The sequence below is a fragment of the Schistocerca cancellata genome, chromosome 4, assembly GCF_023864275.1.
Source record: "Schistocerca cancellata isolate TAMUIC-IGC-003103 chromosome 4, iqSchCanc2.1, whole genome shotgun sequence".
NCBI lineage: Eukaryota > Metazoa > Arthropoda > Insecta > Orthoptera > Acrididae > Schistocerca > Schistocerca cancellata.
This window is the reverse complement of record NC_064629.1, coordinates 765127951-765150964: the sequence shown is the minus strand read 5'-3', so window position 1 is coordinate 765150964 and position 23014 is coordinate 765127951. Positions and strand designations below refer to the sequence as shown.

At 41.3% G+C, this 23014-nt stretch overlaps 1 protein-coding gene across 5 annotated transcripts in view; it reads left to right on the top strand.

The window, feature by feature from the left end:
* Positions 1 to 23014, top strand: part of LOC126184545 (uncharacterized) — a 414668-nt gene that overhangs the window by 113543 nt on the left and 278111 nt on the right. For all 5 annotated transcript variants that reach the window (XM_049926963.1, XM_049926962.1, XM_049926961.1 and 2 more), the window contains exon 2: positions 18628 to 18748. The gene's annotated coding sequence lies outside the window, so the exon portion shown is untranslated. The remainder of the gene's footprint in view (positions 1 to 18627; positions 18749 to 23014) is intronic.

The window sequence follows — 23014 nt, the reverse complement described above, 5'->3', positions numbered from 1 at the left end:
TTAAAGCAGAAAGTGACTGTGTGAATTGGTGGCTTAACTGTTTCAGTATGGAGGGTGAACGGACATGGGGCGTAGTCAGTAGCTGAGATAACTACTGAGCCAGCATGACTCACCTCTTCTGTTCATGTTTTGGTTACATTTTTTCGGAAGTAGTGGGCGGTCACGTAGATCGGATTAATTATACTGAAAATTTTTTTAAAAAGTGGAGTCTCCAGGAAATGGTGGACAAGCTAACTTAAACCTTCCTATTTGCAAGATATTTGCTAAAGGTGTCCCGATAGCCACTGTTGAATGAAAGATGCATCAAGTTTAAGGGTTTAGCACATGTAGACGTCATCCATTCTTTCCATCATAACACTGGAATTCTCGTCTTCTTCTCAGTGACTAGCTGAATTGGTAAACTCAAAGTGTTTAATGTTACCGGGTATTGTTCTAAATCACTTGATTTGTCGTGGGGTGCACTGCATGCAGGAAATGATTACTTGTGTGTAACTCTTACGGATGTGGTTGGTTGTTGTTGTTTTTTTTTCACGCATTACTTTACTACCAGCAATTAAAAATTCAACTTAATAGTCAAGGGAACACTTGAACAATGTTTTTGTACTCTTCGCCAACCCCAACCTCTGCCAATATCAAGTAAACGATGCGCTCATTCCTTCAATGAGGCCACAGCTGGTACCCTCCCCTCTCACTGCCGTATTGTGTGGATGTTGATCTTAATGTTGAAGGGACGGTAAATTGTACCTGTGTAGCTTTCTTAGAAGAAGCATGCAACAACTGAAGTTCCTTTTGCAGATTGAAGTAGCTCACCATCTTGTTGTACTTCGTGACCAGTGTACTTGGTGTTACCAAAATACGCGAACTTCTGTACTGACGAATAATTTGAAGACCTATTTATAATATTTGAAGTAAACTTTGTATTATATGATGGGATGCTAATGGTCCGTACTCATCCCTCTTCTTTCCCTTTCTTGAGATGTCTTTAGTTTTTGTGTATTAGTGGAGCTTTGTGTACATAACCAGCTTTGCACAGTTCCAAAGGCATATGAAGTGTGTTAAACTGTCAGGTCCGCGTAAATTATGTAGAAGTGGCGAGTGCCTTTCATAAAATGAAGCAGTGCGCAACTAACAGAGAAAATATGATTCTCATTATTTTTCTTCTGCAGCCGCATATCTAGAGGCCTAGGTAGTATCTTTCGTCTGCGTACCGGTACCAGTGAGTATGGGAACATGTGCAAATCAGCCAGTTGTGAGATCGGGCAATATTGTTTGTATGTGCTCCAGTATGGTGCGCTATTAGCAGTGTTAGGTATATGTTGCTATGTCCATCCTAATATTACTTGTTTTCTTGTCTTACACATTAAAAATATTGATTGAGACAAAAATAATTAAATACTTACTGAAAAATCAGCCACGCTAGTGTTCGTTACAATGATTCAATAACTGTTATCGTAAAAATTGGGGCGTGATACTTGTCCACCTCACTGCTATGAATACGAGGCTACCCTTCAACGCTTACAGTCCAAACAGAAATGTCTCTAACACGAAGGATTGTTGTCAGTGACCAGATTTAGGTACAAATGCGTTATTGTTACTGAATTCGAAAAATGTTATCGTTTGAATATTTGTTGTTCTCCTGAAGTCATAAATGGTTCTGAGCACTATGGGACTTAACATCTGAGGTCATCAGTCCCCTAGAACTTAGAACTACTTAAACCTAACTAACCTAAGGACATCACACAACACCCAGTCATCGCGAGGCAGAGAAAATCCCTGATCCCGCCGGGAATCGAACCCGGGAACCCGGGCGTGGGATGCGAGAACGCTACCGCACGACCACGAGCTGCGGACAGTCTGTTTTAAATTAGTTAGCTTCTGTTTAAAGTCAAAATTTATGACTTCGTCGTGATAGTACTGCCGGCATAAAACAGTGCAACACTGCTTTCCGCGGCGGTAGAAAATAACTTTAAAGTCTCTCTCCCCTAGAACAATAACACACAAATCTGAATAGGTCTCTACAATGTGTCCAACAAAGCACAACTGAAATACACTCCTGGAAATGGAAAAAAGAACACATTGACACCGGTGTGTCAGACCCACCATACTTGCTCCGGACACTGCGAGAGGGCTGTACAAGCAATGATCACACGCACGGCACAGCGGACACACCAGGAACCGCGGTGTTGGCCGTCGAATGGCGCTAGCTGCGCAGCATTTTTGCACCGCCGCCGTCAGTGTCAGCCAGTTTGCCGTGGCATACGGAGCTCCATCGCAGTCTTTAACACTGGTAGCATGCCGCGACAGCGTGGACGTGAACCGTATGTGCAGTTGACGGACTTTAAGCGAGGGCGTATAGTGGGCATGCGGGAGGCCGGGTGGACGTACCGCCGAATTGCTCAACACGTGGGGCGTGAGGTCTCCACAGTACATCGATGTTGTCGCCAGTGGTCGGCGGAAGGTGCACGTACCCGTCGACCTGGGACCGGACCGCAGCGACGCACGGATGCACGCCAAGACCGTAGGATCCTACGCAGTGCCATAGGGGACCGCACCGCCACTTCCCAGCAAATTAGGGACACTGTTGCTCCTGGGGTATCGGCGAGGACCATTCGCAACCGTCTCCATGAAGCTGGGCTACGGTCCCGCACACCGTTAGGCCGTCTTCCGCTCACGCCCCAACATCGTGCAGCCCGCCTCCAGTGGTGTCGCGACAGGCGTGAATGGAGGGACGAATGGAGACGTGTCGTCTTCAGCGATGAGAGTCGCTTCTGCCTTGGTGCCAATGATGGTCGTATGCGTGTTTGGTGCCGTGCAGGTGAGCGCCACAATCAGGACTGCATACGACCGAGGCACACAGGGCCAACACCCGGCATCATGGTGTGGGGAGCGATCTCCTACACTGGCCGCTCACCACTGGTGATCGTCGAGGGGACACTGAATAGTGCACGGTACATCCAAACCGTCATCGAACCCATCGTTCTACCATTCCTAGACTGGCAAGGGAACTTGCTGTTCCAACAGGACAATGCACGTCCGCATGTATCCCGTGCCACCCAACGTGCTCTAGAAGGTGTAAGTCAACTACCCTGGCCAGCAAGATCTCCGGATCTGTCCCTCATTGAGCATGTTTGGGACTGGATGAAGCGTCGTCTCACGCGGTCTGCACGTCCAGCACGAACGCTGGTCCAACTGAGGCGCCAGGTGGAAATGGCATGGCAAGCTGTTCCACAGGACTACATCCAGCATCTCTACGATCGTCTCCATGGGAGAATAGCAGCCTGCATTGCTGCGAAAGGTGGATATACACTGTACTAGTGCCGACATTGTGCATGCTCTGTTGCCTGTGTCTATGTGCCTGTGGTTCTGTCAGTGTGATCATGTGATGTATCTGACCCCAGGAATGTGTCAATAAAGTTTCCCCTTCCTGGGACAATGAATTCACGGTGTTCTTATTTCAATTTCCAGGAGTGTATGTTTTTAGTTTTAATTAGGGCTGCAGTTAACTTTTTTTCTTTGAAATTTACGCGTTCGGGAAGATTTCCCAATTGACATCTGACACACTCAATGCTTTGCGCCGCGGATGTGATAACTCGGAGGAAGAGCCATTGCATGGCTTGCTTCAGTATAGTTTTTGTGGCTCAATGGTCTGATGTGTCTTTCAGTTGAACACCATTTCGGAAGGGATTTTAATACGGCGTTCATAAATATATAGACTGATAAGTGACTAAGGTTTAGTTATGTAATTCATACACATTTTGTGCAAATTGGCTGAACCATGGGGAATTTAAGTTCCCAGTCGATGTACCTGCGATGCTATTACCATTTAGTGGTGACTGGAAGAACTCCTTGGAATCACTTAAGGCCGCCTGACTCCAACGCGAGGGCAGCGTGAACTACCACTACCGTGGCCAACATGTACAAGTCCACCGTATTGCAGCGCCAGACCGGTGCGATGTATAGCTAACTTACTAAACTGCCTGAGATGCAGAACATAACATATATGAAGCTGATAAGAAAGAGTTATTATTTAATACGCAAAACATTCAATGTATAGGGTCAGGTTTACCAGGTGGTAGGCCGTCCTCCATAACGTAATTCTGATGGACACAAATTTTTGCAGTTATTTCATTGCCGATCCTGAGACACAAGCAGCGGTCCAAAGTAATAAAAATCAGGACAGCCCTGACAGCATATATGTAGAGTCAGGGTGTCGAGGTAAATGTGGGAAGAGGTCATGTAGAAGATGAGAGAGGCTCGCGCCGGTTTGACACTAAAGAGTTGAGCAGACGGCAAGTGGGCGTAGCTTGCGCCGAACTGGTGCGCAAGTCGGGCAGACAGGGCGGCGCATCCCTCGCAGTTCCCATCATTGCCATGAGGTGTCACTCCACATGCCAATGAAATATGGAAAAGATAACATTCGTGCCTTCTGAGAAGTTTCGTGGCGTGTGCTGTTTGAATCTTTTATTACATTAAAATGTTCTCCTCCGAATGTTAATAAAAATTGTCTCTAGTACATAAATAAACTGAAGTCCCCCCCACCGTGGTTCTGACTGTATGTTCGGGCTAATATAAAGAGCTCCTGTAAGAATTTTGATAAAGTTTCACTAATAAATAGACCGATTTACGAGGAAAGTTTGTGTACATAATTTAAAAATATTTCATGCAAATTGGCTGAAGTATGATGAACTAAAGCCTCCTGCCGCTACTGAAACAATGCCATGGCCATCTAGCGGTGAATGGCAAAACTCCTTGGTATCGCGGTAGCTCGCACAGCCTGGCGCTGCAATCCGGCATGCAATTTATATTTCCTATGCCCATAAAGCGCCCCTGCCACTGTCGGCATATTTTTGTTCCCGAAGAGCAAGGTGTTGCATGGCAGAGGGTGCTTCGTGGTGGCATTAAATAGTGAAGGGTGGTTCGTACCAGCATTGCATGGCGGAGGGTGCTTTGTAACGGTCTTGCGCAGCAGATTTGCTTCTTACAACGGAACATCCCCATCGCACCCCCCTCAGATTTAGTTATAAGTTGGCACAATGGATAGGCCTTGAAAAACTGAACACAGATCGATCGAGAAAACAGAAGAAGTTGTGTGGAACTATGAAAAAATAAGCAAAATATACAAACTGGGTCGTCCATGCGTAAGATAGGCAATATTAAGGGCGATGTGAGGTGACGCGCTCCGTGGTCCCGTGGTTAGCATGAACAGCTGCGGAATGTGAGGTCCTTGGTTCAAATCTGCTCTCCACTGAAAATTTTGCGCCTCACCATACATCGCCCTTAATATTGCCTATCTTACGCATGGACGACCCAGTTTGTATATTTTGCTTATTTTTTCATAGTTCCACACAACTTCTTCCTGTTTTCTCGATTGATCTGTGTTCAGTTTTTCAAGGCCTATCCATTGTGCCAACTTATAACTAAATCAGAGGGGGGTGCGATGGGGATGTTCCCTTGTTAGTGACGTTATGTTAGGAAATTCGGAGAAAGGTTGCGTAGAAAATGTAGCGCGTGTTTTCTTGATGCTGGGACCGGGCGGCCGACAAGTGGCCATAGCTTGTGCTGAACATGTAATGCAGCTGGACAGCCTAAGGAGGGCAGTAGCTAGCAGCTTGAATCATTGTCGGAAAATGTCACTCCAAACACCAGTTAAATGTGGAACACAGCAGATAACATTCGTGCCTCCTCAAAACTGCCCTGGCATGCGCTACTGAAATCATTAAATAACATGAAAGCGAAGGGCATGCGCTACTGAAATCATTAAGTAACATGAAAGCGATGGTATTCAGTTCCCTAATGATGATCTCTGAATTTTAATTGGGGCTCTATACAGCGTCTCGTAAACGAAATTACTGCTGCGCCAGACTTGTCTGGCCATAGGAACGTAGTGCTACTTACGGGAGGCCAGGCCTGGTTGCTATTCACTATAAATGGACGTAATACTCTCACCTTATGAACCCCATTTATTGCTATGGAGAGTGACAGATTTTTTTTTTTCTGATTTGTGAAGTCATACGAATTCAGTTAGAGAAAAGCTGGATGAAAAAAAGTACTGAACACAAAGATATGCGTATAAATTTGGGATGCGCGGGAAATATGAACTAATAAAATAATATTGAACTTAGGAGTAGTTGTGGGCTAGTTAGTTACATTTTTACATGCTCCCTGTAACTTCTGTGAGGTTTGCAGATTTTTTTCTGTCAAGAAGGAAAGTGGAAAAAACAAGATTTAACACAGTACCTTTGGAAATGAAGAAGATGGTTACATTGCACGTTTCGTAGAGATTTATTTTCAGCCAAGTTGTTCAGTACATAAAATTAAGTTGAAATTTCTTGTGTGATCTGAGTTTTTTCCGGCGTACGGAAATCTTGAACTTTTCTCGGGTATTCAGCCGGGTGGCGTCGTTAAACAGGCGCGATATTTCGGCAAGCCGACTTCTTGCTATCTTCAGGCGTTCCTGGAATCTGATTGATGGATGCCAACTTTATACAACCTTCACCGTGCTCCCGCAGCCTCCGTCTTGGCGCTTCCGTGCGTTCTGTGGGCGGTGGTGGGGGAAGCGCTTCCTCCACCACTGGCCACGGACTGCACGGAAGAGCCAAGACGGAGGGGCGTAGAGATTATATAAAGTCGGCATCCACCAGAGAAGATAGCATAAAACAGGCAATCGAAGCACTGAGGAGTATTGTGCTCACCACAGCCCCGTAACTAACCACCCCAACCGATACCAGGAAAGAAATACAGAAGAGAAAGGGAGGCTCTGCACCTGGTCCCAATAAAATAACCCACATGCACGTGAAAAGTCTTCCAAGAAATCTCTTGACCAGGACATTTAAAGATGCATACAGCTCTCGTATTTTCCAACTGCATGGAAAACTGCGAAACTGATAACCATCCTTAAAGCTGGCAAAGACCCAGAAGTCCCCTCGAACAACAGACCGATCAGTCTTCTACATACCATGGGAAAATTGTTAGAGAGGATCATTCTACATTGTTTACAAACAGCCTTTTGCAGAAAACAAGATATTAAGAGCCGAGCAGTTCCGATTTCAAAGAAAAGTCTCAGCAGAGCTCCAGGTGCTTTGAGTTGCTGAACACATTGCATCCAACATAAATGTACAGAAATCCACAGCAGCCATGTTTTTAGACTGGGAAAAATCCTTAGACTATGTGTGCCATGTCAACTTGACTCGGAATGTCCTGCAACAAACACCAATTCCAGATGTTTACACCAAGCTGCTTGAAAGCAATTTAAACAAGACATTTTGCGGTCAAGGTAGACAACGAATGCTCGTCCAGTCGCCAGCTGAAAGCAGGCGTCCTCCAAGGGTCTGTGCTTCCACCAACACTGTATAACATCTACATCAATGACATTCCCTTGAAGGCAGGGGTCCACATTGCCCAATTTGCAGATGACATGGCGTTTTACGCCAGTGTAAAATGAAACCATGCTTCTATTAGTAGGCCCCAAAGGCAACTAAGCAGTATAGAAAGCTGGTGCAGATCAAACTAACTCTAGCTAAATACCGGAAAAACGACCACAGTCTACTTGACCCAAAAGTGATTTGAGCTGCAAAACCCGGAACTTCCTTGGAGGGATGAGGTCAAATATCTTGGCGCAACATTAGACAGGAAACTGTTGTACCATCGCCACATTAGAGAAAAGAAAACAAAAGCCCTAAACCTAGCCAAGGCCCTCTACCCACTACGAGGTGGCAAAAACATGAAAATAGAAACGAAAAGAATGCTCTACAAAACAACGGTCCATCATGAGCTATAGATGTTCATCATGGGCAGTAGCATGCCAGACAAGAAGACATCAACTGAAGCTGGTGCAAAACAAGATGCTCAGGTGGATTCTAGGTGCACCATACTAGACCAAATTGCACACCTCCCTGAAAAGTTGGAAATGGACACACTTGATCAGACAATCAGAAAACTAACAGGAAGAATGTTCCCAAAAAATAGACAATCTAAGAGAGAGCTGCTGGCATCTAGCAGAAGTAGGCACTCAAAAACCCAAAATCCGGCACAAACAGAAAGTGTGTCACTCCATTATAGAAGAACCAACAGAGTAAGAGACTGAGAACCTAGGATAATCACTCTGTACACTCAGTCCATAGCAAAGAACCCACAACCACAATTAGAACAAAATTATTGATCCCAAAGGCCACTAACCACATCACATTTTGGAACAGACATACTCATACTCGCACGATAGAGAAATTGTTGGGAGAGCTCTGCAACAATGCGCAGAAAACTTCCATATATCTCCCATAGGAACACAACCAGACCAGCACCACTATACACTGATTAGATAAAATATGTATGACCAGAGACAACCTAGCAACAAAGACGGCTGCAGCAGTGAGAAGACCAAAGAAGAAAGGTCCAACATAAACAAACCTTCTCACAAGGCACAGTACTCCACCAAGTGCAGCGGATTGGTGAACTTTTAAGTTCAGCGAATTACAATTCAGACCCCCAAAGTTTAAAGCTAATAAATGGTGCCACCGCAGCACTACTTTACCACTACACAGACACCAGCACATGGAAAATTGGCAAAGCCAATAGGCCTGTTCAACAGTACAGTGAAAAAAAAAATTATGTCAATCAGACTCCAAGAATGGCTGAAGATGGCAAGAAGTCGGCTTGCAGAAATATCGTGCCTATTTGATGATGCCATTCGGATTTCTTGTTCTTGTGCTAAAACAGGGGATATTCAGCTTTTAACTGCTGCGTCAGCACATTATGTGACTATTTTATTTGCATATTTCACATGCGTATTTTGAATTTTTGTGCATAAATTCTTAGGCCTCCAAGTTTATGAACCTCTCAGTGAAATGTTACAAATAATTGAGTTTGAAATAATCTTATTTATATTCATGTTAGCTGCACTGGACATAATAGTTTACTAGCAGCATTCATCAGACAGCTTGACAGGAGTCTGCTTACGGCGTGGGTAAAGCAGAAATCATAATCACCAGTCGCTGACGTTGAAATTGGAATACACTGACATATGAAGTGTTACAAATTTAAGTTTCCTAGAGTAGTTCTTAGAAACTCCTGCATCAACCAGGAATGTGTGTGGTGGTGTTCATCCTGTAGAGAGAATTTGAAGATTTTCATTAAAAGATGACACCCCCTCCCTCATTTACACATAAATAAAAGCAGGCTTACCAATTTGGCCTTATTCACATAGAATACCCAAGATAGATTTGTGGATTTTTATTGATATATAACACCAGACAGTGTATATTCAAGACATCTGTGCCCCATTTCACAACTTCTGATATTTGCAATACATCTCAAACACAACTGTCGTAAATCTTTCTCTTTAACCTATCATGGCACACAGGTAGCTGTGCTTCATTAGGCTCTGTATGTAGCTAAAAATAAAAATAATAATAATAAAAAAAACCGGCAGCATGTGGCACCTGAGAATTAACAAAGATTGGTTGGCAGCTGGCCACCTATCACTCAACTTGCTGAAACTTCAATCACAGAGTTATTTTAACTGTAATACGGCCAGAAAGATTTAGGTTTTTCCGTTGACTCTCAATTCAGACTAACTCTGCTAATGGTTCCTTGAAAAATCAATGCTGCTTCACTGCTTCAGTTGGTGTTCAACAGTGCAAGTTGTCTCTGTACAGTTACCTGAAAATTATAACCAACCTAGCACACTAGTGTCGTATTACCTCAGCCCAACTGGTTCATACCAAAGTGTCCACTCTTTCCTTGAGTTAATAGCTGATGGGAATTCTGCTCAGTTCCCACACAGGTTTACTTTCTGTATAATGTTCCATTATTCCTTTTACACAAGTGGTGTGGGTTGTATGGCTGCTTATTGGATAAACTTTCATGTAGAAATGTATGTTTAGAAATTGTGCATTTCTGTATTACAAAGGAAAATAAAATTAATTAATTTTTAGCTAGCACTCTAATATTGATGTATCATATGTGGTTAACTGCAAAACATTATCAGTAGGTTCAGTACCAAACTTACCATACTTGTTGCACAAATTTTGTGTGTAAGTTAAGTACTATTTCTTGGTCAAAAATAACATGCATATGGGAAACATTTCTGTCACACGCACAACCCAAGTAATGAAACTTACCCGACTGCACCTTTTCTTGTAAACAAGACTCTCATGTTACCTCACAGTAAAAAGTATAAATGAGTCAAATTGGTGGACACTGGTGACCAAGCGATATGCTGAACCTTATCTTTTCCACTTATCCTTGAATCTCTCACGAGAATGGTCTCTGTTGGAAAATGCAAAGTGTGCTGGCATGTTGTCATGTTGGAAACTTGTTTCTTCGCAAAATCAGTCAACCAAGAACATCGTTAAATCTTTTTGCATAACAGAGGGTGCCTGTGATCAGGTAAGTGCAGCAGAAGGATGTGTGATGCAGTCCACCATGAGATTCCTACCCATTTGTGTATAAAGGTGTTCTGAAATCTGCAAGAAAGTGTGGCATGTTAGTGTACTTCATCCCATACAGAAAAACTGACACACAAATATTAGTGTGAAATCCAAAAATGTGATTGAATTTTCATTTGTTTGTAACAGAAATTGACCCTTTCTAAACATACATTCCTACTTAAAATATGGTATACTAAGTTCACTTTACATCCACTAGAAGCATGCAGTAGGAATGGTAGAACTCTATTTATAACGATGGTCTCATTGGTGAAACGAAACAACTTCCGCATCTGAGATGGATTGCATGCAGCCATGCATAAATCACACAGAACATTGCACATTGGAGAGACACCACTTTGGGGATTAAATAATTGTTGCACTGTCCTTACAAGTATCTTCTTTTCACTACAGAGCTTACACTGTATGAATGGTTGCTGGTTCTTGAACTGATGGTTTTGTGCAGTGTTATAATAATACAGCATTCCAGCCTCAAAATTTAATGTTTATTGTATAGGCTTATCAATGAAGGAAAACTAGGTGCAAGATTTGTGTAACCACAAATTTTTGGACAGTGGTAGGAAGGAAGGTCCTGAACCACATACTAAAAATCCCTACTGGTGGGGTATGATGTGGGGGAGGAGGGAGGGAGATGTTTAAAGAAACTTCTTTATTTTTTCCTTAAATAACTCATAAACCACAGATCCTAGTGAAAATGTTCCCTGGTACAAAATTAGACTACATTAAATTTCCTACAATAAAGGTCATATTAATGGTTTCTGTGTTGCAGGTGATAAAAAACTGTAGATTTTTAAAAGTAATATTTTAATGGTGTAAAATTACTGTTTACTGTTAAATGAAGTGAGTTAAGAACAAATATTAAGTGTGTGTACCACATCCAAGTGCAGTAGAGTCATATTAAGGGATAATTCGTGTTCTGGGCTTGTAAAAGGGTGGAGGGGCAGGGGTGGAGGGTAGAAATGTGAAGGAAGGTAGGTCACTGGATTGTGGTCATCACTGTCCTCCTTCATAGGTGTGCAAATTGAAAGCGAGCAGGTGCTTGCCCACTCTTATCTACCCCACTTCATCACAAGAAGCAACTACAGGATGTTCCACAAACCTATATTGACCCTTCACAGTGCGCCTTATGAATCACCGGCGACGCAGTGCATAGATGTGCCTGGGGTGGGGTGTTAGCTTTCCACAAAGTGCATTAATGCTGCAAGGAAAAACAAATTACTAATAATATTAATGCAAGAAATTTATATGGAACTATCTGAATCTGTCACACTCTTCTACACTGCCAAAGGGGAAATTGATTCTTAGTTATCCTGTGTGGCGGCTGTAGTGTTTTCCAGGAAAAGCAACTTTCCCCACCATGAGCACTGTTTGCTTATCAGATACAGATACAGATGCCGATACCTCCCCAGCATTACATCTTCAGTTCTCTTATGTCAGTAGACATAATGACTTCACTAAGCTCTTGTTTATATAGTGGAGTTATTTTCAGTTTATTAAATGAGTACTTAATTGCAGTTGTTAAATGAGCTTTCATGTAAAATAAGTTTGTACAAGCAATGGATGAGAGGTGCATAATTGGTAGGTGTGAGATTGCCAGCAACCTTTGTAGTGTTATATGGGAAAGGGATTGGATTGCTAAGTCTGGCACTTTGCTGCTGTCTGTCATTGCCAGTGGATTGTAAAGCCATGCAATTGTGTTGTTGTCACATGGTGGTAAATTAATGAATGACCAAAAAGTTAGTGAACTTCTTTCACTATTGATTGTGCTACTGATAGATTGCACAGATCCCTTCCAATCAGGAATTGCTGACACTTATAGAGTGGGTTGCACTGAATGGAGCCACTTATCACACATCCACTGTATATCTTGCAAGATGGGTGTGAATTTGTGTGATGGAATGGGACTGATCTTGTTCAAGTCTAGAAGATTAATCTGCTGTAATGCATTTCATGACATAACATTGAAATGTCTGAAGTTCCATAATAGGTAGGAGACACACTTGGGTTGCAGGGGGAGACAATTTAAGCATCTGGACCTTTTCAGTAGTTGGGCGATGTGTTTGATACACCTCATGCAGCGAAAAGTATGACAGCCAGTGATAGTGGAGACAAAGAAATCGACATTGTTGAATACATATTGACAGCATGTTACATTTGAGTCAGGTATGGTAGGCAGTTGTAAGCTCCATCTGTTGCTCTAATATAATAGCTCACTTATCAACTGCAGATAAGTATTCAGTTAATAAACTGAAAATAACTCCACTATGTAAACACAAGCTCAGTGAAGTCATTTTGTCTTCTCACATAAGAGAATTGGGCAAGAAGTTCTGAAAGTTATAGTGCACCTGAAAAATGAAAGACAAGTAGTGTTCACAGTTGCCTTTCCCGAAAGAATGCTGCAGCTGCCATACAGGATGATTAAGAATCAGTTTCCCCTCTAGCGGTACGGAACAATGTGCACAGATTTATGTAGTTTCTGTCCATGTATGTTTCTTGCATAAGTATTATCAATAACTCGTGTGTTCATTGTAGTGTTGATGCACTTTGTGGCAAATAAATACCACCTGGGAAAGCCTGCACACTGTATTTCCAGTGATTCATAAGACACACTGTGAAGGGTCAGTGTAACTTAGTGAAACACACTGCAGTTTCTTCTTGTGACGCAGTGCAGTAAATAGAGAGGGACAGTACCTGCTCGCTCTTCAGTTTGCAGACCTGTGAAGGAAGGAAGTGCATGACCATAATCCGATGACTCTCCTTCCGCCCCTGTCTCCTCCACCAGTGTATACCACCTGAATGCAATTTATTGCTTAATATGTCTTTACTGCACTTAGACATGGTACATGCTTCTAACCCTGTGATGCACGTGCCCACTGCAGCGAATAGTGTTCATTTAACTTCTTGGACATTTTCAGTCAGTCCTGAGACTGCAAATGCACACAGGGCACAGCACCAGTAGAGAGTGCCCACTGGAGTGGGCTGTGGGTATTTGCCGCTTCAGGACTGATTGAAAGTGCTGGAGAAGTGCAGTAACAGCTGTCCACTGCAGTGGACAAATGCACCATAATATTAACATTTGTTATTAGCCCCCTTCAGCTAATGGCAAACAGTAATTTTATATCATTAAAACACTATTTTTAATAACCAGCCAGTTTTGAGTTGCCTGCAACGTAGAAACAGTTAGTACTAGAGAAAAAATGGAGAACACTTTCTTTATGGTAAATTTAATTTAGTTTACTTTTGAACTGGGAAATAATTTCAGTAGAAGATGCAGTTTTTCTAACTCAAGAAAAACGCAAGAAAGTGATTTTTAAATGCCCTCTACACCCACCCCCATGCTAACACCCCACCAGTGGGCATTTTGAACGTGATGTCATGACATTCCCTCCTACTACTGTACAAACATTTGACTATACGAATTATACCCATTTGAACTTGTTTTGGTCTTCATTGACTGGGCTAATATGCTGTGTGTCCCACAATATATGCACAAATTAAGGCTTTTATCTACAACTATCAATCATTTGGTGTAAATGCAATTTAGAGTATGGTGTGCAGTATGTAAGTGGCTCTTAAGTTAATATGCCTTGCACACTTACCACGATATAGTCTTTTTTTCCCCCTGGTAATATGGTGTGCTAGTAGGCTGGCAGTGACATGGAGTAATGGTGTAAGGTTGTAACAAATTGCCGATGACAGTGTCCTTGTGAAATAGCGAGATGCCGATACCTGCATTCGATTTTTGACTCTTTGCAGTCAATCTCCCAGTACCTCTGTGTCACTCAACATGCTGAATAATTGGATTAGTTGACTTTGGACATTTTAAACTTTTATTTCACTGATATCTCTAATGCAGTTTATCTCCAGATGTCAGTTTTTACGAGCATGCTATACTTCTAGTGCCTTAGAAATTAGGTAACATATTCAGATACATGCAGTAAACCAATTCGATATGTAATAAATGCCTCCCATTTATTTAATGTATTACTGATACTTTACTTGCTTGAGTGAGATATAATCTTTCAAGCTGTTATAAAGTTGCATTGTTTCTTATGTGAGTACTTGTTATAATACATTACAGTAAACATGTAGTTCCCTTTGTGGGGAGGTGATGTGTGAACATCAGGGAAACAGAAGAACTGTGACTGGGTTAAGCTCAAGAAATGAACTGTTTGGGACTCCTGAGTCAAAAGCATACTGTATAAACAAACTGTCAGTCATCACAGTGAGCTGCTGTAGAGGACTTCTGGTAAAGTTCTCTCCCAAAGTCCATGATAGAATGATCCATCAAGAGATTATAGGACAAAATGTTCATGGTTGTACTTTTCCCCAGGAGTCACAAGTCAAAATAATTAATGATCAACATGCAAATGAACTCTTTGGAGCAGTGAAGGGGAATTGTACACATAGTGAGTGACATTACATCACTTGGGTGGATCCAATAGCGAGTCAGGTGTGAGAGGGTATTATGTTAAAATTGTCGTGTATCTAGAGCAGATGAATAGAAACACTTTGTTTATGTGAGGGAAATATCACAGGAACACCTTTTCTGCACTAGGAGTCCATGAAGGTTTTGGTGCTAGTGATGTCCAGAGATGGTTTTCAGATTTTTAATTATATTGTTTAAGCTTTATAACATACTGCTGACCTCATATGGATTTATTTTTGTGGGAGGAAGGTGAAGTGTTCGATGTAACAAACAATGACAGGCACTCCAGAATTGTCTGTGTGGCTGAAACTGCATCCATTATTTGTGGAAGTCCCTGTTGTTTTGAGTGTGTTAGACAATCATTAGCACACAGACGCCAGTTGTGCATTAATATAAACACATTATGTTTTCAGCAACATCTCTAAAACGATATTTATCAAGTGGCAATTTTAATGCCATCTGAGAACATGTCTAGCATAAAAACCTGTAGTGATCTAGCAGGGAAGCATTGCACTTGTGACATTTTTGTCACATGAGAAGTGTTTCTTTTAATCTCCTCCAAACACTCTAAAATTTTCTATATATAGTTTTCTTATACTTTATGTGCATAGACAAAGGAAAATTGGAGCAGCCCATAGTTGACCACTCATATGACTTCTAAGGTTGTTCAGTATTTTACAAATCTACTATAGTATCAACCAATCATGATACTTGCAAAGGAGATATTTGTGTCTGGGACAGCATCAAGAACAGGAACTAACATTCAGTTTTGTTCCAAGAAGAGGAAAAATATCTTTCCAAGCAGATACATTGTTAACAGGGGAGGGGGTGAGGGAGGGAAAAGGGGGGGGGGTTATTGATAAAGTATTAGCATTCCAGGAGTGGCTGGTGTTCAGTATGATCTTTGATGGAAATAATTCTTAATCTTAATCTGGGCCACCTATAGGATAAAAACTGGTCAGCTAGTTCGGGATAAGAAGTTTCATTGTGATGTCCAAAAGTGCAAATTCATAACTCACTCAAGAAGAGGTCAAATACAATGAGTGGAGATGTACTGAAAGTGAAGAAATATTGAATAGAGCAATCTTTTGTTATGTTAAAAAGTGACATATTAGTGTTAAACCTGACATTTGATAAATTTATCACTGAAGAGTATTGGGTACAAGCAACCATCACTCTTTAGTTTGTTCCGAAATATAACACTGTTCAGTCTGGAATTGATACTGCTGTACATATGGATCGCCTCCATTATCTGTACATTTCTTCGCTGACTCAAAGGAAAAGGGACAACTATCTTTGACCTTCTGATAGGACATTTCCTGTTATCATAGAAAGCTTTTGCTACTAATACATGATAATGCTTTTCTCCATGAAGTTCAAATGATGGGAAACATGCCACAAAATTGAGTATCTCTTGAATGATGCTGCTGACAGGTTTTCCAGACTACAGTCATATTGAATATGACTGTGATCCTATTTGAAACTAGGGCAGTATATCTTGCAAACTGTTTTGTTGGAAGCCTGCTGCCCTTGGGAAATGGCAATATATCACTCATTAACTCATTATTAATATTGTGAAATCTGTAGCACTCAGACTGGAAGTAGTACTGGCTGTTTGACATGATCTCATACTGTATCAGAGGACAGAAATTATGGCTACTTCAGTTTTTTATGAATTATGCTTTTGATGAAGCAGTTGTTTCTCGTGTCTTTAAATCTGCTGAGCTCTTGCATCTGTATAAACCAACATATTGTACCATATGCATCATTATATCTTCCTATGTGTGACATCAGTATGAGAAGAAAGTGTATCTGTATATAACTTTAAATACCTCATCTGGCACCAAATTGTTTTGTACAATTGTTAGAAAGCTATCATTCAGAATGAATGTTTATTCATAAATTGTTTGTTTGCAGTGTTTGATATCCTATTGCTGAGTATCCTATGGAACATAACAGCAGGGAGTTCTATGGTCATTTGAGTCATTTGATTGCCACTTACCTTGAACCCTAGATAAATGGACAGGACACACTTAGAGTTAACTCACAACTTAAAATTTGTGCATTATTAGTAGTACGAGGTGCATTCAAGTTCTAAGGCCTCCGAATTTTTTTCTAATTAATTACTCACCTGAAATCGATGAAACTGGCGTTACTTCTCGACGTAATCGCCCTGCAGACGTACACATTTTTCACAACGCTGACGCCATGATTCCATGGCAGCGCTGAAAGCTTCTTTAGGAGTCTGTTTTGAAATCGCTGAGGCAATAGCAGCACGGCTGGTGAATGTGCGGCCACGGAGAGTGTCTTTCATTGTTGGAAAAAGCCAAAAGTCACTAGGAGCCAGGTCAGGTGAGTAGGGAGCATAAGGAATCACTTCAAAGTTGTTATCATGAAGAAACTGTTGCGTAATGTTAGCTCGATGTGCAGGTGCGTTGTCTTTGTGAAACAGCACACATGCAGCCCTTCCCGGACGTTTTTGTTGCAGTGCAGGAAGGAATTTGTTCTTCAAAACATTTTCGTAGGATGCACCTGTTACCGTAGTGCCCTTTGGAATGCAATGGATAAGGATTACGCCCTCGCTGTCCCAGAACATGGACACCATCATTTTTTCAGCACTGGCAGTTACCCGAAATTTTTTTTGGTGGCGGTGAATCTGTGTGCTTCCATTGAGCTGACTGGCGCTTTGTTTCTGGATTGAAAAATGGCATCCACGTCTCATCCATTGTCACAACCGATGAAAAGAAAGTCCCATTCATGCTGTTGTTGCGCGTCAACATTGCTTGGCAACATGCCACACGGGCAGCCATGTGGTCGTCCGTCAGCATTTGTGGCACCCACCTGGATGACACTTTTTGCATTTTCAGGTTGTCATGCAGGATTGTGTGCACAGAACCCACAAAAATGCCAACTCTGGAGGCGATCTGTTTAACAGTCATTCGGCGATCCCCCCAAAACAATTCCCTCCACTTTCTCGATCATGTCGTCAGACCGGCTTGTGCGAGCCCGAGGTTGTTTCGGTTTGTTGTCACACGATGTTCTACCTTCATTAAACTGTCACACCCATGAACACAGTTTCGACACATCCATAACTCCATCACCACATGTCTCCTTCAACTGTCGATGAATTTCAATTGGTTTCACACCACGCAAATTCAGAAAACGAATGATTGCACGCTGTTGAAGTAAGGAAAATGTCGCCATTTTAAGTATTTAAAGCAGTTCTCATTCTCGCCGCTGGCGGTAAAATTCCATCTGCCGTACGGTGCTGCCATCTCTGGGACGTATTGACAATGAACGCGGCCTCATTTTAAAACAATGCGCATGTTTCTATCTCTTTCAGTCCGGAGAAAAAAAATTGGAGGCCTTAGAACTTGAAAGCACCTCGTACATTTATATTAGAATGTTAACTGTTTGTCTGTTCTCGTATATGTATGTATTTTCCTGCATCTTGAGAATCCTATGTGCCAGAATTTGGAGAGACTGTGACATCTTCAGCAGCTATCTTTCATACTATCTCCTGAGCATAACATTCTGATGACAAGAAAGTCAGTGTTGCTTTTAAATATGGGTCTCTGTGAGCTTTCTTACAGTTGTTTGTTTTAACAAATGTTAGTCAAGTAAGTCTTTTCCTTTGTGTATAGTGTTTATGTTAATATTTTATTTTATTTATAAATATAAGGATAATAATGTAGATGTGACTTGATAAATAGTACTGCATGCATGATTCAGTATTCTTTTTTATGTCTGTTTCAGGACTCCAACCAAGAACGGGCTTTCTGATACGGGACTTGGACTTCGCATTCATAGAACATCCTCTCAACAGAAAAGCTGCCAACAAGCCTTTTGCAATAAAAGTTTGGTGACAGTTGCATGAGTATGTATCCATTATCTAAAAGATCTTGGGCTTTCATTGTCCTAATTGTGTACTGTGTGATCACTCATCTAAACAAGGCTTAAAGATTTGTAGCACAGTTGTCACATAAAACTATGCTTAAAATTGTAACTTGAAATGCCAGCAGGTAAGTTGTGATAGCCATTTCTCGTTGTTATTGCCATCACCACCACCACCCAAGGTGCTCGTTCTCTGTGTGCAGTTCATGACTTACGTTAAGTAGGTAAAACCTGCAGTGTTAATGTTTCCCTGCTTGTACTGTAAACATGTCCTCATTTACTCCTTGTTTTTTTCCTAAGACTTATTTATTTTTAATTTATTATTGCTATGCTGTGTATTGGGCAAAGTAAGACTTAATCTTTTCATTTGCATGGATGCTCCTTGGGCTTATACCAGTCATTGTGTCTAACAATTACAGATCAGTGTCTTCTGCAGACCCATCTGCCACTTTTTGTGTCTATTATTCTAACATACATTCTTTCAAACAGTATTTAAATGACTGCATACAACATGCAAATATCAATTTTGCTTTATTTGTGGTGCTGTTGTACAGTATGTTTTCAAGGCTCTCTACATTTTTAGACTATACATTTGTAAAATAAATCAGCAATCACACATTATAATGTACTAGCCTCTTGGCTGTGTTGTATTTGAAGGCTGTCCACAGTCACTGCACTTGTGAATGTAAATTTCACAGTTGTAACATAAACCTGTACTACCAGAACGATTAATGTGAGTGCATGTCACAAATTCATAAATTACTTCTATTACCAAATAGAATTGCTGACCATCTAAACATTATTATAGAGTCTTAATACAGCTATTTCATTTGTATTCATAAGTATGATGGCTTTGGACACCCTGTAAATACAACATGTGCAAGAGATATGTATGGCTCAATATGCGATTGTCAAATTTTGACAAACGTATTATCTAAAAATGTCCAGATACTTGGAAATGGCCAAAAATTGTACAGTAGTACAACTGATAAAGTAAAACTGACATTTTCAAGCAGGATGCAATCTTTTAAACAACTTGCTGCAACCATGGACACAAGTTCAGTAAAAAGCACAAATCTGAAACAGTAGTTATCATTTTTCAGTGCATGTGGATGTGTCAAATGTTTGGGGCCAAAATTTTATAATTGGTGGGGAATTGTAAATGGATTACTTTGGTATGTGGAAGTAACGGTCAAAAATGAATTATTGTTGTTGTTGTTGTTGTGGTATTCAGTCCTGAGACTGGTTTGATGCAGCTCTCCATGTTACTCTATCCTGTGCAAGCTTCATCATCTCCCAGTACCTACTGCAACCTACATCCCTCTGAATCTGCTTAGTGTATTCATCTCTTGGTCACCCTCTACGATTTTTAACCTCCACGCTGCCCTCCAATACTAAATTGGTGATCCCTTGATGCCTCAGAACATGTCCTACCAACCGATCCCTTCTTCTAATCAAGTTCTGCCACAAACTCCTCTTCTCCCCAATTCTGTTCAATACCTCCTCATTAGTTGTTGTGTTGGCAGAAGAGCCAACACCGTGTTACTAGAGGAGGCTGAAATACACACGTTTTAGCTCACGCAGGCTGGTGTGAGGAGGGAAGAACTATACTGACGTGAGGTCTGGAACATGACAAGTAATGAGAATTCAGGAAGCGGACATAATTAGTCTGATACTTAACTTTAATCCATTAATGATGAACGTTGCTCTTGATGGTACATGATTCACAATATTATCTGTTCAGAAGAGTAACGGAATATGGCGCCTTGCTAGGTCGTAGCAAATGACGTAGCTGAAGGGTATGCTAAACTGCCATCTCTGCAAATGAGAGTGTTTGTAGGCAGTCAACCATTGCTAGCAAAGTCAGCTGTACAACTGGGTGAGTGCTAGGGAGTCTCTCTAGACTAGACCTGCCGTGTGGCGGCGCTCAGTCTGCGATCACTGATAGTGGCGACACACAGGTCCGACGTATACTAACGGACCGCGGCCAATTTAAAGGCTACCACCTAGCAAGTGTGGTGTCTGGCAGTGACACTACATTAGTTATGTGATCTACCCATCTGTTCTTCAGCATTCTTCAGTAGCACCACATTTCGAAAGCTTCTATTCTCCTCTTGTCCAAATTATTTATCATCCATGTTTCACTTCCATACATGGCTACACTCCATACAAATACTTTCAGAAACGACTGCCTGACACTTAAATCTATATTCGATGTTAACAAATTTCTCTTCTTCAGAAACGCTTTCCTTGCCATTGCCAGTCTACATTTTATATCCTCTCTACTTCGACCATCTTCAGTTATTTTGCTCCCCAAATAGCAAAACTCCTTTACAACTTTAAGTGTCTCATTTCCAAATCTAATTCCCTCAGCGTGACCTGACTTAATTTGACTGCATTCCATTATCCTCGTTTTGCTTTTGTTGATGTCCATCTTATATCCTCCCTTCAAGACACTATCCATTCCATTCAGCTGCTCCTCCAGGTCCTTTGCTGTCTCTGACAGAATTACAATGTCATCGGCGAACCTCAAAGTTTTTATTTCTTCTCCATGGATTTTAATACCTACTCCGAATTTTTCTTTTGTTTCCTTCACTGCTTGCTCAATATACAGATTGAATAACATCGGGGAGAGGCTACAACCCTGTCTCACTCCCTTCCCAACCACTGCTTCCCTTTCATGTCCCTCGACTCTTATAACTGCCATCTGGTTTCTGCACAAATTGTAAATAGCCTTTCACTCCCTATATTTTACCCCTGCTACCTTCAGAATTTGAAAGAGAGGATTCCAGTCAACATTGCCAAAAGCTTTCTCTAAGTCTACAAATGCTAGAAACGTAGGTGTGTCTTTCCTTAATCTATTTTGTAAGATAAGTCGTAGGGTCAGTATTGCCTCACATGTTCCAGTCTTTCTATGGAATCCAAACTGATCTTCCCCGAGGTCAGCTTCTACTAGTTTTTCCATTCGTCTGTAAAGAATTTGCGTTAGTATTTTGCAGCTGTGACTTAGTAAACTGATAGTTCGGTAATTTTCACATCTGTCAACACCTGATTTCTTTGGGATTGGAATTATTATATTCTTCTTGAAATCTGAGGGTATTTTGCCTGTCTCATACATCTTGCTCACCAGATGGTAGAGTTTTATCAGGACTGGCTCTCCCAAGGCTGTCAGTAGTTCTAATGGAATGCTGTCTACTCCTGGGGCCTTGTTTCAACTCAGGTCTTTCAGTGCTCTGTCAGACTCTTCACGCAGTATCATATCTCCCATTTCACCTTCATCTACATCCTCTTCCATTTCCATAATATTGTCCTCGAGTACATAGCCCTTGTATAGACCCTCTATATACGCCTTCCACCTTTCTGCTTTCCCTTCTTTGCTTAGAACTGGGTTTCCATCTGAGCTCTTGGTATTCATACAAGTGGTTCTCTTTTCTCCAAGGGTCTCTTCAATTTTTGTGTAGGCAGTATCTATCTTACCACTGGTGAGATAAGCCTCTATATCCTTACACGTGTCCTCTAGCCATCCCTGCTTAGCCATTTTGCACTTCCTGTCAATTTCATTTTTGAGACGTTTGTATTCCTTTTTGCCTGTTTCATTTACTGCATTTTTATATTTTCTCCTTTCATCAATTAAATTCAATGTGAATATGTTGTTATTTTCTTTTATATAAGTAACTTGACAGTGCAGCAACAGATAAAGCTTCTAGTAACTCTTCAGTGGCAATCAGTAGTTTCAGTACACTTACAGCAGCAATGAATATGATTTTGATGCACTATCTCAAATATTGCAATTGACTGCTATACAATGACGCAAGCTACCAAGACCCTTCCAACCAGTTCCTTTACCCTTTTTAGTGGGGTTTCATTCTTACAATAACTAAATGTAAACCAATGGTATAAAATCTGTAGAAGTGAGGTCCAGCAATTGTGCTGGACATGAATATAATCTCCACTTCAAACCAAGATTGAGAGTATTTGCATTAAGGTTTTCACGGGTATTAATATTGACATGGAATGCTTTACTGTCATGATGAAACCACATCCTCTTGTGAACAAGAAGTTTTACTGTCTGCAATAATAGTGGCTGCACATCTTGAATCAACATCTGGTAATGAGCACCATTCAAACAGGGTGGCAGCACATGAGGTGAGGTACTGTTTTTGACGTTATAAAATTGCAGCCCATGAGCTTAAGAAAATCATTGCTGATGATAAAAGAAGAATTTGTCAGACAGGTTTTCTTCACTCCA